The sequence below is a fragment of the Carassius gibelio genome, chromosome B15 (assembly GCF_023724105.1).
Source record: "Carassius gibelio isolate Cgi1373 ecotype wild population from Czech Republic chromosome B15, carGib1.2-hapl.c, whole genome shotgun sequence".
Taxonomy (NCBI): domain Eukaryota; kingdom Metazoa; phylum Chordata; class Actinopteri; order Cypriniformes; family Cyprinidae; genus Carassius; species Carassius gibelio.
In genome coordinates this window covers 18,050,126-18,059,694 of record NC_068410.1, presented here as the reverse complement: position 1 = coordinate 18,059,694, position 9,569 = coordinate 18,050,126, and the positions used below count along the sequence as shown (strand labels likewise).

General features: G+C 50.3%; 22 non-coding genes across 22 annotated transcripts; all 22 read right to left on the bottom strand.

The window, feature by feature from the left end:
* Positions 1-118: 118 nt before the first annotated feature.
* Positions 119-192, bottom strand: trnat-cgu (transfer RNA threonine (anticodon CGU)). The gene has a single exon. It is a non-coding gene; the product is annotated as a tRNA-Thr (tRNA).
* Positions 193-773: 581 nt separating this feature from the next.
* Positions 774-847, bottom strand: trnat-cgu (transfer RNA threonine (anticodon CGU)). Its single transcript has one exon. It is a non-coding gene; the product is annotated as a tRNA-Thr (tRNA).
* A 486-nt stretch (positions 848-1,333) lies between these two features.
* trnat-agu (transfer RNA threonine (anticodon AGU)) lies at positions 1,334-1,407 on the bottom strand. Its single transcript has one exon. It is a non-coding gene; the product is annotated as a tRNA-Thr (tRNA).
* Positions 1,408-1,521: 114 nt separating this feature from the next.
* trnar-ucu (transfer RNA arginine (anticodon UCU)) lies at positions 1,522-1,611 on the bottom strand. Its single transcript is given in 2 exon segments — positions 1,522-1,557; positions 1,575-1,611. It is a non-coding gene; the product is annotated as a tRNA-Arg (tRNA).
* A 178-nt stretch (positions 1,612-1,789) lies between these two features.
* On the bottom strand, positions 1,790-1,863 carry trnat-ugu (transfer RNA threonine (anticodon UGU)). Its single transcript has one exon. It is a non-coding gene; the product is annotated as a tRNA-Thr (tRNA).
* Positions 1,864-2,457: 594 nt separating this feature from the next.
* On the bottom strand, positions 2,458-2,541 carry trnat-cgu (transfer RNA threonine (anticodon CGU)). The gene has a single exon. It is a non-coding gene; the product is annotated as a tRNA-Thr (tRNA).
* Positions 2,542-3,010: 469 nt separating this feature from the next.
* Positions 3,011-3,084, bottom strand: trnat-agu (transfer RNA threonine (anticodon AGU)). Its single transcript has one exon. It is a non-coding gene; the product is annotated as a tRNA-Thr (tRNA).
* Positions 3,085-3,198: 114 nt separating this feature from the next.
* Positions 3,199-3,288, bottom strand: trnar-ucu (transfer RNA arginine (anticodon UCU)). Its single transcript is given in 2 exon segments — positions 3,199-3,234; positions 3,252-3,288. It is a non-coding gene; the product is annotated as a tRNA-Arg (tRNA).
* Positions 3,289-3,466: 178 nt separating this feature from the next.
* On the bottom strand, positions 3,467-3,540 carry trnat-ugu (transfer RNA threonine (anticodon UGU)). Its single transcript has one exon. It is a non-coding gene; the product is annotated as a tRNA-Thr (tRNA).
* A 590-nt stretch (positions 3,541-4,130) lies between these two features.
* Positions 4,131-4,204, bottom strand: trnat-cgu (transfer RNA threonine (anticodon CGU)). The gene has a single exon. It is a non-coding gene; the product is annotated as a tRNA-Thr (tRNA).
* A 472-nt stretch (positions 4,205-4,676) lies between these two features.
* trnat-agu (transfer RNA threonine (anticodon AGU)) lies at positions 4,677-4,750 on the bottom strand. The gene has a single exon. It is a non-coding gene; the product is annotated as a tRNA-Thr (tRNA).
* A 114-nt stretch (positions 4,751-4,864) lies between these two features.
* On the bottom strand, positions 4,865-4,954 carry trnar-ucu (transfer RNA arginine (anticodon UCU)). The gene is given in 2 exon segments: positions 4,865-4,900; positions 4,918-4,954. It is a non-coding gene; the product is annotated as a tRNA-Arg (tRNA).
* Positions 4,955-5,133: 179 nt separating this feature from the next.
* On the bottom strand, positions 5,134-5,207 carry trnat-ugu (transfer RNA threonine (anticodon UGU)). Its single transcript has one exon. It is a non-coding gene; the product is annotated as a tRNA-Thr (tRNA).
* A 500-nt stretch (positions 5,208-5,707) lies between these two features.
* trnat-cgu (transfer RNA threonine (anticodon CGU)) lies at positions 5,708-5,781 on the bottom strand. The gene has a single exon. It is a non-coding gene; the product is annotated as a tRNA-Thr (tRNA).
* A 486-nt stretch (positions 5,782-6,267) lies between these two features.
* trnat-agu (transfer RNA threonine (anticodon AGU)) lies at positions 6,268-6,341 on the bottom strand. Its single transcript has one exon. It is a non-coding gene; the product is annotated as a tRNA-Thr (tRNA).
* A 114-nt stretch (positions 6,342-6,455) lies between these two features.
* trnar-ucu (transfer RNA arginine (anticodon UCU)) lies at positions 6,456-6,545 on the bottom strand. The gene is given in 2 exon segments: positions 6,456-6,491; positions 6,509-6,545. It is a non-coding gene; the product is annotated as a tRNA-Arg (tRNA).
* Positions 6,546-6,723: 178 nt separating this feature from the next.
* On the bottom strand, positions 6,724-6,797 carry trnat-ugu (transfer RNA threonine (anticodon UGU)). The gene has a single exon. It is a non-coding gene; the product is annotated as a tRNA-Thr (tRNA).
* Positions 6,798-7,391: 594 nt separating this feature from the next.
* Positions 7,392-7,475, bottom strand: trnat-cgu (transfer RNA threonine (anticodon CGU)). The gene has a single exon. It is a non-coding gene; the product is annotated as a tRNA-Thr (tRNA).
* A 469-nt stretch (positions 7,476-7,944) lies between these two features.
* trnat-agu (transfer RNA threonine (anticodon AGU)) lies at positions 7,945-8,018 on the bottom strand. The gene has a single exon. It is a non-coding gene; the product is annotated as a tRNA-Thr (tRNA).
* A 114-nt stretch (positions 8,019-8,132) lies between these two features.
* On the bottom strand, positions 8,133-8,222 carry trnar-ucu (transfer RNA arginine (anticodon UCU)). The gene is given in 2 exon segments: positions 8,133-8,168; positions 8,186-8,222. It is a non-coding gene; the product is annotated as a tRNA-Arg (tRNA).
* A 178-nt stretch (positions 8,223-8,400) lies between these two features.
* On the bottom strand, positions 8,401-8,474 carry trnat-ugu (transfer RNA threonine (anticodon UGU)). Its single transcript has one exon. It is a non-coding gene; the product is annotated as a tRNA-Thr (tRNA).
* A 594-nt stretch (positions 8,475-9,068) lies between these two features.
* On the bottom strand, positions 9,069-9,152 carry trnat-cgu (transfer RNA threonine (anticodon CGU)). The gene has a single exon. It is a non-coding gene; the product is annotated as a tRNA-Thr (tRNA).
* Positions 9,153-9,569: the final 417 nt, after the last annotated feature.

The following is a 9,569-nucleotide window of genomic DNA, read 5'->3' as shown; positions in this document are numbered from 1 at the left end:
GAGCGGGAAGGACAAGATATGTGGGCCTCTCTGCAATTGGTATCTGGTTGGAAAAGCGGAGTATCTGTAAGGGCTTCCTTTCCCAGAAAGAACCCACAGAGCAGAGCCACCTGTTAAAAGGCACCGCTGGGAATTGAACCCAGGATCTCCTGTTTACGAGACAAGCGCTTTGACCAGCTAAGCCACGGCGCCCTGCCGCATTGTTGACTTGGGTCAGAATTGTTCGGCAGCAGCTGAGGGGTGGTTGGCAAATGAAATCACATGTTGCTCTGACGCTCCTCTGTACCGCATGATTGCGCAAAGCAAAACCATACAACCCAAGGTGGTGTTTGATAACCAGCAAAGACAGTGCTGAGATTTGAATTCAGTATGTCCTATTTACTACACAAGCTTTAACCAACTAAGCCACGGCGCCAACCTGCACACACTCTCTCAGGGAGGGGCACTTAGAGGACTAAAGCATCCAGATAAGAGGCCAACGGCCAGGCTCTGCACAGCCTAAAAGAGTGTTTTTGACAACTGATTCGGGGGTGGCCAGCTAGCCTCTGGGTTTGTTGGCCAAGTGCCATTAATTAACCTTTGAATGGCCTCATCTGACCGTCTAGAAGTCCAGTTTGCTATCTATTGTACCACAGAGCCTGTCAGCAAGTGTTGACCTGTTCAAAAGAGCGTCAGCATTATCAGGGTCTGGTTTGGAAATGCAATCGCCTGCTGCCTTTGCTATCCCTGTTTGCAGTCCGATCTCAGAAAAACACGCGCTTGAAGCACACTAAAGGCACCGCTGGGATTTGAACCCAGGATCTCCTGTTTACGAGACAGACGCTTTAACCAACTAAGCCACGGCGCAAAGCCTAGCCCTACAGCTCTGGGAGGGTGACCTAGTTGATCAAAACATCCAGCGGTGAGGACAAAGGTCCACGTGCTGGTCAGCTTATGAGATTTTTCACAACTTTCTGTTGACAGAGGGCATAAGCGTGCAATTTAATGATAAACAAAAGGCAAGAAGTCACCAATCTGTTTTGACTCGAACCCACAAACTTTATATGTCCTCACACCGGAGACTAAAAGCCCAATGCGCTACACTCTGCCCCACGTGCAGTAGCTCCTTCCAGGCTTGCAGCAGTCCTAAACCAAGGATCACCTGTTTGCAAGGCAAGCTCTTTGACCAGCTGAGCCATGCTGCATCGCTGAGATGACTCTGGCCAGCATTGTTCAGCAGCATCTGAGGGGTGGTTCGCAAATTAAATTGCATGCTGCTCTGGCACTCCTCTGCACCCCCTTTTTTACGGAGAGCAAAACCTCACAGCCCAAGGCGTCACTTGATCACCAGCATAGGCACCGCTGGGATTCGAACCCAGGATCTCCTGTTTACTAGACAGGCGCTTTAACCAACTAAGCCACGGCGCCAACTTGCACGTAGCTTCCAAGAAAGTGAGATTTCGAGTTTTATAAGTCTGGAGGGGTGGCCAGAGAGCGTATGTGTTTGTTGGCCAAGCGCCATTAACAGAAAGCCAAAAGCAACGACTCTGGTGGGACTCGAACCCACAACCTTTGAATGGCCTCATCTGGCAGTCTAGAAGTCCAATGCGCTATCCATTGCGCCACAGAGCCATGTGAGGAGCTTTTTTTCCTGGCTGTGCCAGTGCGTTGAATTGAGTTCAGGCATTTTGGGAGCGGGAAGGACAAGATATGTGGGTGTCTCTGCAATTGGTATGTGGTTGGAAAAGCGGAGTATCTGTAAGGGCTTCCTTTCCCAGAAAGAACCCACATAGCAGAGCCACCTGTTAAAAGGCACCGCTGGGAATCGAACCCAGGATCGCCTGTTTACAAGACAAGCGCTTTGACCAGCTAAGCCACGGCGCCCTGCTGCATTGTTGACTTGGGTCAGAATTGTTCGGCAGCAGCTGAGGGGTGGTTGGCAAATGAAATCGCATGTTGCTCTGACGCTCCTCTTTACCGCATGATTGCGCAAAGCAAAACCATACAACCCAAGGTGGTGTTTGATTACCAGCAAAGACAGTGCTGGGATTTGAATTCAGTATGTCCTGTTTACTACACAAGCTTTAAGCAACTAAGCCACGGCGCCAACCTGGCCAACCTGAACACACTCTCTCAGGGAGGGGCACTTAGAGGATTAAAGCATCCAGATAAGAGGCCAACGGCCAGGCTCTGCACAGCCTAAAAGAGTGTTTTTGACAACTGATTCTGGGGTGGCCAGCTAGCCTCTGGGTTTGTTGGCCAAGTGCCATTAATTAACCTTTGAATGGCCTCATCTGGCAGTCTAGAAGTCCAATTTGCTGTCTATCGTACCACAGAGCCTGTCAGCAAGTGTTGACCTGTGCAAAAGATCGTCAGCATCATCAGGATCTGGTTTGGAAATGCAATCGCCTGCTGCCTTTGCTATCCCTGTTTGCAGTCCGATCTCAGAAAAAGCACGCGCTTGAGGCACACAGGGGACGCTAAAGGCACCGCTGGGATTTGAACCCAGAATCTCCTGTTTACGAGACAGACGCTTTAACCAACTAAGCCACACCCTACAGCTCTGGGAGGGTGACCTAGTTGATCAAAACATCCAGCGGTGAGGACAAAGGTCCACGTGCTGGTCAGCTTATGAGATTTTTCACAACTTTCTGTTGCCAGAGGGCATAAGCGTGCAATTTAATGATAAACAAAAGGCAAGAAGTCACCAATCTGTTTTGACTCGAACCCACAAACTTTATATGTCCTCACACCGGAGACTAAAAGCCCAATGCGCTACACTCTGCCTCACGTGCAGTAGCTCCTTCCAGGCTTGCAGCAGTCCTAAACCAAGGATCACCTGTTTGCAAGGCAAGCTCTTTGACCAGCTGAGCCATGCTGCATCGCTGAGATGACTCTGGCCAGCATTGTTCGGCAGCATCTGAGGGGTGGTTCGCAAATTAAATTGCATGCTGCTCTGGCACTCCTCTGCACCCCCTTTTTTACGGAGAGCAAAACCTCACAGCCCAAGGCGTCACTTGATCACCAGCATAGGCACCGCTGGGATTCGAACCCAGGATCTCCTGTTTACTAGACAGGCGCTTTAACCAACTAAGCCACGGCACCAACTTGCACATAGCTTCCGAGAAAGTGAGATTTCGAGTTTTATAAGTCTGGAGGGGTGGCCAGAGAGCATATGTGTTTGTTGGCCAAGCGCCATTAACAGAAAGCCAAAAGCAACGACTCTGGTGGGACTCGAACCCACAACCTTTGAATGGCCTCATCTGGCAGTCTAGAAGTCCAATGCGCTATCCATTGCGCCACAGAGCCATGTGAGGAGCTTTTTTTCCTGGCTGTGCCAGTGCGTTGAATTGAGTTCAGGCATTTTGGGAGCGGGAAGGACAAGATATGTGGGTGTCTCTGCAATTGGTATGTGGTTGGAAAAGCGGAGCATCTGTAAGGGCTTCCTTTCCCAGAAAGAACCCACATAGCAGAGCCACCTGTTAAAAGGCACCGCTGGGAATCATACCCAGGATCGCCTGTTTACAAGACAAGCGCTTTGACCAGCTAAGCCACGGCGCCCTGCTGCATTGTTGACTTGGGTCAGAATTGTTCGGCAGCAGCTGAGGGGTGGTTGGCAAATGAAATCACATGTTGCTCTGACGCTCCTCTTTACCGCATGATTGCGCAAAGCAAAACCATACAACCCAAGGTGGTGTTTGATTACCAGCAAAGACAGTGCTGGGATTTGAATTCAGTATGTCCTATTTACTACACAAGCTTTAAGCAACTAAGCCACGGCACCAACCTGAACACACTCTCTCAGGGACGGGCACTTAGAGGATTAAAGCATCCAGATAAGAGGCCAACGGCCAGGCTCTGCACAGCCTAAAAGAGTGTTTTTGACAACTGATTCGGGGGTGGCCAGCTAGCCTCTGGGTTTGTTGGCCAAGTGCCATTAATTAACCTTTGAATGGCCTCATCTGGCAGTCTAGAAGTCCAATTTGCTGTCTATCGTACCACAGAGCCTGTCAGCAAGTGTTGACCTGTGCAAAAGAGCGTCAGCATTATCAGGATCTGGTTTGGAAATGCAATCGCCTGCTGCCTTTGCTATCCCTGTTTGCAGTCCGATCTCAGAAAAGCACATGCTTGAGGCACACAGGGGACGCTAAAGGCACCGCTGGGATTTGAACCTAGGATCTCCTGTTTACGAGACAGACGCTTTAACCAACTAAGCCACGGCGCCAAGCAGAGCCCTACAGCTCTGGGAGGGTGAGTAAGTTGATCAAAACATCCAGCGGTGAGGACAAAGGTCCACGTGCTGGTCAGCTTATGAGATTTTTCACAACTTTCTGTTGCCAGAGGGCATAAGCGTGCAATTTAATGATAAACGAAAGGCAAGAAGTCACCAATCTGTTTTGACTCAAACCCACAAACTTTAAATGGCCTCACACCGGAGACTAATAGCCCAATGCGCTACACTCTGCGCCACGTGCAGCAGCTCCTTCCAGGCTTGCAGCAGTCCTAAACCAAGGATCACCTGTTTGCAAGGCAAGCTCTTTGACCAGCTGAGCCATGCTGCATCGCTGAGATGACTCTGGCCAGTATGGTTCGGCAGCATCTGAGGGGTGGTTCGCAAATTAAATTGCATGCTGCTCTGGCACTCCTCTGCACCCCCTTTTTTACGGAGAGCAAAACCTCCACTTGATCACCAGCAAAGGCACCGCTGGGATTCGAACCCAGGATCTCCTGTTTACTAGACAGGCGCTTTAACCAACTAAGCCACGGCGCCAACTTGCATGTACCTGCCAAGAAAGTGAGATTTAGAGTTTTATAAGTCCGGAGGGGTGGCCAGAGAGCATATGTGTTTGTTGGCCAAGCGCCATTAACAGAAAGCCAAAAGCAACGACTCTGGTGGGACTCGAACCCACAACCTTTGAATGGCCTCATCTGGCAGTCTAGAAGTCCAATGCGCTATCCATTGCGCCACAAAGCCACGTGTGGAGTTTTTTTCTCCTGGCTGTTCCAGTGCGTTGAATTGAGTTCAGGTATTTGGGGAGAGGGAAGGACAAGATATGTGGGCCTCTCTGCAATTGGTATGTGGTTGGAAAAGCGGAGTATCTGTAAGGGCTTCCTTTCCCAGAAAGAACCCACAGAGCAGAGCCACCTGTTAAAAGGCACCGGTGGGAATCGAACCCAGGATCTCCTGTTTACAAGACAAGCACTTTGACCAGCTAAGCCACGGCGCCCTGCTGCATTGTTGACTTGGGTCAGAATTGTTCGGCAGCAGCTGAGGGGTGGTTGGCAAATGCATGTTGCTCTGACGCTCCTCTGTACCGCATGATTGCGCAAAGCAAAACCATACAACCCAAGGTGGTGTTTGATAACCAACAAAGACAGTGCTGGGATTTGAATTCAGTATGTCCTATTTACTACACAAGCTTTAACCAACTAAGCCACGGCGCCAACCTGCACACACTCTCTCAGGGAGGGGCACTTAGAGGATTAAAGCATCCAGATAAGAGGCCAACGGCCAGGCTCTGCACAGCAATGGCCTCATCTGGCCGTCTAGAAGTCCAGTTTGCTATCTATTGTACCACAGAGCCTGTCAGCAAGTTTTGACCTGTTCAAAAGAGCGTCAGCATTATCAGGATCTGGTTTGGAAATGCAATCGCCTGCTGCCTTTGCTATCCCTGTTTGCAGTCCGATCTCAGAAAAGCACATGCTTGAGGCACACAGGGGACGCTAAAGGCACCGCTGGGATTTGAACCTAGGATCTCCTGTTTACGAGACAGACGCTTTAACCAACTAAGCCACGGCGCCAAGCAGAGCCCTACAGCTCTGGGAGGGTGAGTAAGTTGATCAAAACATCCAGCGGTGAGGACAAAGGTCCACGTGCTGGTCAGCTTATGAGATTTTTCACAACTTTCTGTTGCCAGAGGGCATAAGCGTGCAATTTAATGATAAACGAAAGGCAAGAAGTCACCAATCTGTTTTGACTCAAACCCACAAACTTTAAATGGCCTCACACCGGAGACTAATAGCCCAATGCGCTACACTCTGCGCCACGTGCAGCAGCTCCTTCCAGGCTTGCAGCAGTCCTAAACCAAGGATCACCTGTTTGCAAGGCAAGCTCTTTGACCAGCTGAGCCATGCTGCATCGCTGAGATGACTCTGGCCAGCATTGTTCGGCAGCATCTGAGGGGTGGTTCGCAAATTAAATTGCATGCTGCTCTGGCACTCCTCTGCACCCCCTTTTTTACGGAGAGCAAAACCTCACAGCCCAAGGCGTCACTTGATCACCAGCATAGGCACCGCTGGGATTCGAACCCAGGATCTCCTGTTTACTAGACAGGCGCTTTAACCAACTAAGCCACGGCGCCAACTTGCACGTAGCTTCCAAGAAAGTGAGATTTCGAGTTTTATAAGTCTGGAGGGGTGGCCAGAGAGCGTATGTGTTTGTTGGCCAAGCGCCATTAACAGAAAGCCAAAAGCAACGACTCTGGTGGGACTCGAACCCACAACCTTTGAATGGCCTCATCTGGCAGTCTAGAAGTCCAATGCGCTATCCATTGCGCCACAGAGCCATGTGAGGAGCTTTTTTTCCTGGCTGCGCCAGTGCGTTGAATTGAGTTCAGGCATTTTGGGAGCGGGAAGGACAAGATATGTGGGTGTCTCTGCAATTGGTATGTGGTTGGAAAAGCGGAGTATCTGTAAGGGCTTCCTTTCCCAGAAAGAACCCACATAGCAGAGCCACCTGTTAAAAGGCACCGCTGGGAATCGAACCCAGGATCGCCTGTTTACAAGACAAGCGCTTTGACCAGCTAAGCCACGGCGCCCTGCTGCATTGTTGACTTGGGTCAGAATTGTTCGGCAGCAGCTGAGGGGTGGTTGGCAAATGAAATCGCATGTTGCTCTGACGCTCCTCTTTACCGCATGATTGCGCAAAGCAAAACCATACAACCCAAGGTGGTGTTTGATTACCAGCAAAGACAGTGCTGGGATTTGAATTCAGTATGTCCTGTTTACTACACAAGCTTTAAGCAACTAAGCCACGGCGCCAACCTGGCCAACCTGAACACACTCTCTCAGGGAGGGGCACTTAGAGGATTAAAGCATCCAGATAAGAGGCCAACGGCCAGGCTCTGCACAGCCTAAAAGAGTGTTTTTGACAACTGATTCTGGGGTGGCCAGCTAGCCTCTGGGTTTGTTGGCCAAGTGCCATTAATTAACCTTTGAATGGCCTCATCTGGCAGTCTAGAAGTCCAATTTGCTGTCTATCGTACCACAGAGCCTGTCAGCAAGTGTTGACCTGTGCAAAAGATCGTCAGCATCATCAGGATCTGGTTTGGAAATGCAATCGCCTGCTGCCTTTGCTATCCCTGTTTGCAGTCCGATCTCAGAAAAAGCACGCGCTTGAGGCACACAGGGGACGCTAAAGGCACCGCTGGGATTTGAACCCAGGATCTCCTGTTTACGAGACAGACGCTTTAACCAACTAAGCCACACCCTACAGCTCTGGGAGGGTGACCTAGTTGATCAAAACATCCAGCGGTGAGGACAAAGGTCCACGTGCTGGTCAGCTTATGAGATTTTTCACAACTTTCTGTTGCCAGAGGGCATAAGCGTGCAATTTAATGATAAACAAAAGGCAAGAAGTCACCAATCTGTTTTGACTCGAACCCACAAACTTTATATGTCCTCACACCGGAGACTAAAAGCCCAATGCGCTACACTCTGCCCCACGTGCAGTAGCTCCTTCCAGGCTTGCAGCAGTCCTAAACCAAGGATCACCTGTTTGCAAGGCAAGCTCTTTGACCAGCTGAGCCATGCTGCATCGCTGAGATGACTCTGGCCAGCATTGTTCGGCAGCATCTGAGGGGTGGTTCGCAAATTAAATTGCATGCTGCTCTGGCACTCCTCTGCACCCCCTTTTTTACGGAGAGCAAAACCTCACAGCCCAAGGCGTCACTTGATCACCAGCATAGGCACCGCTGGGATTCGAACCCAGGATCTCCTGTTTACTAGACAGGCGCTTTAACCAACTAAGCCACGGCACCAACTTGCACATAGCTTCCGAGAAAGTGAGATTTCGAGTTTTATAAGTCTGGAGGGGTGGCCAGAGAGCGTATGTGTTTGTTGGCCAAGCGCCATTAACAGAAAGCCAAAAGCAACGACTCTGGTGGGACTCGAACCCACAACCTTTGAATGGCCTCATCTGGCAGTCTAGAAGTCCAATGCGCTATCCATTGCGCCACAGAGCCATGTGAGGAGCTTTTTTTCCTGGCTGCGCCAGTGCGTTGAATTGAGTTCAGGCATTTTGGGAGCGGGAAGGACAAGATATGTGGGTGTCTCTGCAATTGGTATGTGGTTGGAAAAGCGGAGTATCTGTAAGGGCTTCCTTTCCCAGAAAGAACCCACATAGCAGAGCCACCTGTTAAAAGGCACCGCTGGGAATCGAACCCAGGATCGCCTGTTTACAAGACAAGCGCTTTGACCAGCTAAGCCACGGCGCCCTGCTGCATTGTTGACTTGGGTCAGAATTGTTCGGCAGCAGCTGAGGGGTGGTTGGCAAATGAAATCGCATGTTGCTCTGACGCTCCTCTTTACCGCATGATTGCGCAAAGCAAAACCATACAACCCAAGGTGGTGTTTGATTACCAGCAAAGACAGTGCTGGGATTTGAATTCAGTATGTCCTGTTTACTACACAAGCTTTAAGCAACTAAGCCACGGCGCCAACCTGGCCAACCTGAACACACTCTCTCAGGGAGGGGCACTTAGAGGATTAAAGCATCCAGATAAGAGGCCAACGGCCAGGCTCTGCACAGCCTAAAAGAGTGTTTTTGACAACTGATTCTGGGGTGGCCAGCTAGCCTCTGGGTTTGTTGGCCAAGTGCCATTAATTAACCTTTGAATGGCCTCATCTGGCAGTCTAGAAGTCCAATTTGCTGTCTATCGTACCACAGAGCCTGTCAGCAAGTGTTGACCTGTGCAAAAGATCGTCAGCATCATCAGGATCTGGTTTGGAAATGCAATCGCCTGCTGCCTTTGCTATCCCTGTTTGCAGTCCGATCTCAGAAAAAGCACGCGCTTGAGGCACACAGGGGACGCTAAAGGCACCGCTGGGATTTGAACCCAGGATCTCCTGTTTACGAGACAGACGCTTTAACCAACTAAGCCACACCCTACAGCTCTGGGAGGGTGACCTAGTTGATCAAAACATCCAGCGGTGAGGACAAAGGTCCACGTGCTGGTCAGCTTATGAGATTTTTCACAACTTTCTGTTGCCAGAGGGCATAAGCGTGCAATTTAATGATAAACAAAAGGCAAGAAGTCACCAATCTGTTTTGACTCGAACCCACAAACTTTATATGTCCTCACACCGGAGACTAAAAGCCCAATGCGCTACACTCTGCCCCACGTGCAGTAGCTCCTTCCAGGCTTGCAGCAGTCCTAAACCAAGGATCACCTGTTTGCAAGGCAAGCTCTTTGACCAGCTGAGCCATGCTGCATCGCTGAGATGACTCTGGCCAGCATTGTTCGGCAGCATCTGAGGGGTGGTTCGCAAATTAAATTGCATGCTGCTCTGGCACTCCTCTGCACCCCCTT